The 5,353-nt window shown below is 46.0% G+C and overlaps 1 pseudogene; it reads right to left on the bottom strand.

The window, feature by feature from the left end:
- Window positions 1-3,625: 3,625 nt before the first annotated feature.
- Window positions 3,626-4,258, bottom strand: LOC105172984 (autophagy-related protein 8i pseudogene; annotated as a pseudogene).
- Between the last annotated feature and the right edge of the window lie 1,095 nt (window positions 4,259-5,353).

Below are 5,353 nucleotides of genomic sequence, written 5' to 3'. Positions count from 1 at the left end.
TTGTCTTCATTCCCAAAATTGAGAACCCTAAACCCTAAAATACCCTGAAACCCCCCGCATCAAAAGAATTTTCAACAAGTTCCTTTGGGGCAATACTAGTGAGCAGAGAAAACTAACTTGGTCTTCGTGGGAAGTTGTCTGCTATCCGAAGGAGGAAGGGGGTTTTCGGGTTAGAAGAATCCAAGATGTGGTCCAAGCTTTTCAATTCAAGCTATGGTGGAGATTTAGGAATCAAAGCTCACTTTCGTCTCATTTCTTTCTGGAAAATTATTGTAAAGGGAGTCATCTAGTCTCAGCGAAACTCTCTTACATTGATTCACCAAATTGGAAAAGAATGTGCTGACACAGAAAAGAAGCGAAAATCAGATCTTTTGGTGTCTCAAAAGAGGAAAAATCTCATTCTGGCTCGATAATTGGATTGGCGAGAAACCCCACTATGAGATAATGCCTGACTTAGAGTGGAACATAATTCCTGTCAATAGCTACTGGGAAAACAATTCTTGGAGTCTCGCAAAACTAAGAGAATTGCTTACAACAGACCTGGTACATCAAATTTGTCAAATTCAGTTTGATGTTGACACTATTGATACACCTCTTTGGAAACTGAGTGGAGATGGGAATTAAAGTATGAAAGCCACGTGGAACTCACTGAGACAAACCAGAACAATGCCGCAGCTAGCCAAGGATATTTGGAGTCCGTTTGTTACCCCAACAATGTCTATCTTCATGTGGAGACTTATCAACAACAAACTCCCAGTTGATGAGAAACTCTAGAAAAATGGTATCCAGTTGGCCTCTAAGTGCGCTTGTTGTAATCACGTAGAAACTCTCAGACATGTGTTCATTGAAGGCCCTGGAATTAGGTGTATGTGGGAGCATTTTGCCTGGAAATTTAACATTTACCTTTCTAATACTGATAACATTGTGCTCCTTTTGAACTATTGCATGATAGGGTTTAGGGTTTAGGGTTTAGGGTTTAGGGCTTAGGGTTTAGGGTTTAGGGTTTAGGGCTTAGGGCTTAGGGCTTAGGGCTTAGGGTTTAGGGTTTAGGGTTTAGGGTTTAGGGTTTTTTTTTTAAATAACACCCAAAGGTGGGGGAAGCTTGTCGGGGTCCCCATCCCTTCTTCATTAAAAATAAAGCACAGTCAGAATTACAACATAAACGCAACAAAAGATAAATCGAGGAGTACTACTCCTTTACATTGTGATACGACATCAGGTTTTTTGTTTCTTCCATTTTTTCTTGATTCTATCTGTCTTAATTCTTGGACCGCACGAGCCACTCCTCTGTTTCATAACTCGGGTTTTCTCCTCCGTGTGCCTGACCAGGTACTCCGGTATCTCGTCTACACGAAATTGATTACTAGGCAGTCTGGCCGGAGAGGCCAGTTCCTGTAGCAGCTGCTCTACCGAATCTGTATCGACAGGGTTGCGATTGGTCGAGTAAATCGGATCGCAGATCTTTAATGGTTTGGCACTACTGACCAAACTCTCGCCTTCATCTTGATTCTGTTGGAGAAGCATGGTAGCATTTCCCACTTGTATCCAATTTCCTTCAGCCATTCTATTTTCCGAATTCTCCTCATCCATTTTTCCCTCCTCACGCGTGGTGTTAGCAATATCAACAGAAATAATATTTTCATCCACGCTAGCCATAGAATCAGTTTTGTGTTCAGTTTGGTACCTGGGGTCCTTTGCAGGCTGGTCCATCATCTTTGAGCTCTCACCAGTTTCCTCTACTACTGCTTTGCCCCGCCTGACCTCTTCAGCAACCTTCTTTCCAGCACAATTGCTCGGCTTCCGGGGTGGTGGTTTGCACAAAGAGCAGTAGTGTGGGATATCCTCGTACTCAATACGCTGCACAATAGTTGCCCCACAAATCTGGATTTGAAAGTCTTCAAGGCGCGGTTTGAGAAGATCCAATTCAATGCATGCCCTTGCCCTGGAGAGTTTGGACTGATTGAGTGCAGCATCATCAATCTGCAGAGGAGTTCCAATCATGCTCGCCACTGTGAATAGAACTTCCTTGCGGAACAAATGTGCTGGCAGCTCTGGAAAACTAAACCAAACCGGTACAATTGATGACTCCTGAGACGGCGTGAAGGTAGGAATTCACTTGAAGACGCGCATTGGGTACCCCTGAATATACCAAATACGCCGCAGCCACAGGCGAGAATAATCCGCTTTATAAGTTAGGGAAATTAAGACATGTCTGTTGTTGAGCATACTAACCGTGAATCTGTTTTTGATGCCCGTTCCAGCGATCAGTTTGTGAAGGATGCTGTATGAGGGTGCTCCATGAGAAAATTTGCCCACGAGCGCGAACCTGAATGGAGCTGCAAGGACCTCGGTCTCGGCATCACTGAACAACAATTTCAGACCTTGGTCGCCCGTCAAAATTGTACCGATAGCGGGTTGTGGCGAGTCCGTAAGGAAGTATTTGTGAGTTGTCGGTTTTGCGGTTTTTGGTGCCCGATATGGCGCAACAACTTCAACGAATGATTTCTTCGGAAGGTTCGGCGTCGGAATTGAGCGAGGCGGCTGCTGAATTGGTTGGGTTGATCGAGTTGACCGAGTCAACTCGGTCAACGGGTCAGACTCGGTCAACTCTCCTTCACGGTCGCCGGCAGCAGGTGGAGCAGTTACAGGCCGTTCTTCGATGGCCGTTCCTGACCGAACGGTAGGGTGCGCCATGGCCAGGTGAGGCCAATGGTGGTGCTCCGCCACTAAACTGACGTCGGACGGCGGCGGGACGACGGTTTGAAGATCGACGATGGCGGACGGAGGAGAAAGGAGAGAACTTCGTGTACCAGTGATGAAATTCAATGAGACAGGTCTCAAAAGACTCGCCGTTAAGAGAGGAAGCGAACGCCGGTGGTCCGCAACCGTGGGTTTGCTTATCAACGACGAATCGACATAAAAACGTGGTGGTGGTCGTGGACTTAGCCCATCGCCTACAGTGGATGAAACCTCAAATTGTTTGAGGGGAATTGTAGACTCATCAAGACGATCAAAATGGTATATGGAACGGCCGGCAACTCACCGAAAAACGGCCGGATTTTTAGAGAGAAGCCGGCGGCGAATTTGGGGCGATTTGGGCGCGATTTCTGCAACTTCTTCGGGCGCTTACGTCGGCGTTCGGTGGCCGTTCAGTGCGAGACCACCATGGATGTGACGGGTTTTCAGAGGCGCATCGAGTGGTGCTGCGCGTGTGGCTTCACTCGCCGATGGAATTTTCCGACAACCGGCCGGCGGCGGCGCCGCGATGGAGGAGGAGGTGGGTTGTCTGTTGGTGGTGGTGGTGAGGCTGAAAGGGTGGTGGTTGGTGATGGAAGGTTTAGTGTGTTAAATCTTACACACTTCTAGTGAGAAGTTGAGAGAATTTGACAAGTGAAGGTTAAGGGTTTAGGGTTTAGGGTTTGGGGTTTGGGGTTTGGGGTATGGGGTTTGAGGTTTCGGGTTTGGGGTTTCGGGTTTCGGGTTTAGGGTTTAGAGCTTTGGGCTTAGGGCTTAGGGCTTAGGGCTTAGGGCGTAGGGTTTTAGGGTTTTAGGGGTTAGGGGGTTAGGGGGTTAGGGGTTAGGGGTTTAGGGTTTAGGGTTTTTTTTTTCTTTTTTTATCACAGCAATTATAAAGTATTAAGTAACTGCAACAAACAATTTCGGTTTACAATCCATTCCAATAACATAAAACACATAGATTGAGTAGTACTTACAGTAGGCTGATCAATATACAAACGATGTGACCACATAGATGATATATGGGGCAGAAATTCGGAGCAAGACAAAATAATCGGGCGATGGGACATGGAGTTGTGAAGTCAGCCAAAGGTTTTCTCATTGCTGTAGCACATATACAGGAAGCTGTCTTCATCCTTATATGAGTCGTAAACAGACTCAATCAAGCTCGATGTCTGTGGTAATGTGTTCTTGACAAACACAAAGAGAGCTTTCCCAGGAGCCAGATGGAGTCTGCCACTGAGGATGTGGATAAATTGGCCAACAGACATATCACGAGGTACTAGGAATTTCTTCTTCTCCATCTCAGGAAGGTCAGATTTTGTATACCTTTCAGCCACAACAGGGACTCGATCGGGGTACTTGGCAATAATCTCCTGTGATTCTTGCACTCTTTCCTTCAAATAGAACTCTTCCTTGAAGGCTTTGGTCTTGGCTTTGCCCATCTTCGATTCTTCTCCCGATCACGACTCGGAGTCAGAGCAAAGCACCGGAGAAGACAAGACTGGAGAATATCAGATGATTGAATTTAGGGTTCAGGGTTTAGGGTTTAGGGTTTTGGGTTTTTGGGTTTAGGGGTTAGGGTTTAGGGGTTTAGGGGTTTAGGGGTTAGGGTTTAGGGGTTTAGGGTTTAGGGTTTAGGGGTTTAGGGTTTTTTTTTGGTTAAAACACCCGAAGTTGGGGGATGCTTATCGGGGTCCCCATCCCATCTTCATTAAAAAGTAAATAACTGATGTCTTACAAAACACTTAAGAAACGAGTACTACTCCAAAACATTGTGAATCAGAAAATAGTTAAAACTTTCTAAGTGGTTGTAGTGATCTAATGCATGCAACGATGTCTGTATTTTTGTGGCGGGGTTGGAGAAGCAAAGTACTGTTCTCTTTCCTCGATCTCAGCCGGATTACTGTTCAGCGAGCAAACTGGATCCTGGATCTTCACCGGCCGTGGGCTACTCGGGTTAACGTCATCGTCTTCCCCTTCTGATTCATCAGTTTCATCCCATTCCTCTAGTGGTGGAGTAATCATTCCAAAAAGTTTCAGATTTTTGAACAATTTAGAGACCTGCGGAGGGTTAACCCGTTTCCTCCTCATTTGGATTTCCACCCCCCCAATCGGAGGATACACAGCACTAACAACTAGATTAGGCAAATTAGTTTCCACAATATTTTCCACAAAACTAACAACAAGATTATCTGCAGGCAAATCACCTATTTTTCCAGCCTCACAGGGAATATTAACTTCATCAGCAGGAACAGAAAATTCATTAACGCTAGTCATAGTTTCAGTTTGGTGCTCAGCGTGGTACCTGGTGTCCTTAGCAGGCTGAAGCTGTGCTGGCTGGTCCCTCGTCTTTGAACTCTCACCAACTTCCTGAACAACTGCTTTGCCCCGCTCCACTTCCACAACAGCCCTCTTCCTCTACTTCCGGGGTGGTGGTTTGGGAGCATCTCCTTTTGAATAACAGTCTGAGTCTTGGTGCCCAACATGTTTGCACAAAGAGCAGTAGTGTGGGATATCCTCGTATACAATACGCTGCACAATAGTTTCCCCACAAATCTGGATTTGGAAATCATCAAGGCGTGGTTTGAGAAGATCCAATTCAATGCATGCCCTT

This window comes from Sesamum indicum, linkage group LG10 (assembly GCF_026168435.1).
Source record: "Sesamum indicum cultivar Baizhima isolate 11 linkage group LG10, ASM2616843v1, whole genome shotgun sequence".
Classification (NCBI taxonomy): domain Eukaryota; kingdom Viridiplantae; phylum Streptophyta; class Magnoliopsida; order Lamiales; family Pedaliaceae; genus Sesamum; species Sesamum indicum.
The sequence above is the reverse complement of the archived record's forward strand: the minus strand, read 5'-3'. Positions and strand labels throughout refer to the sequence as shown.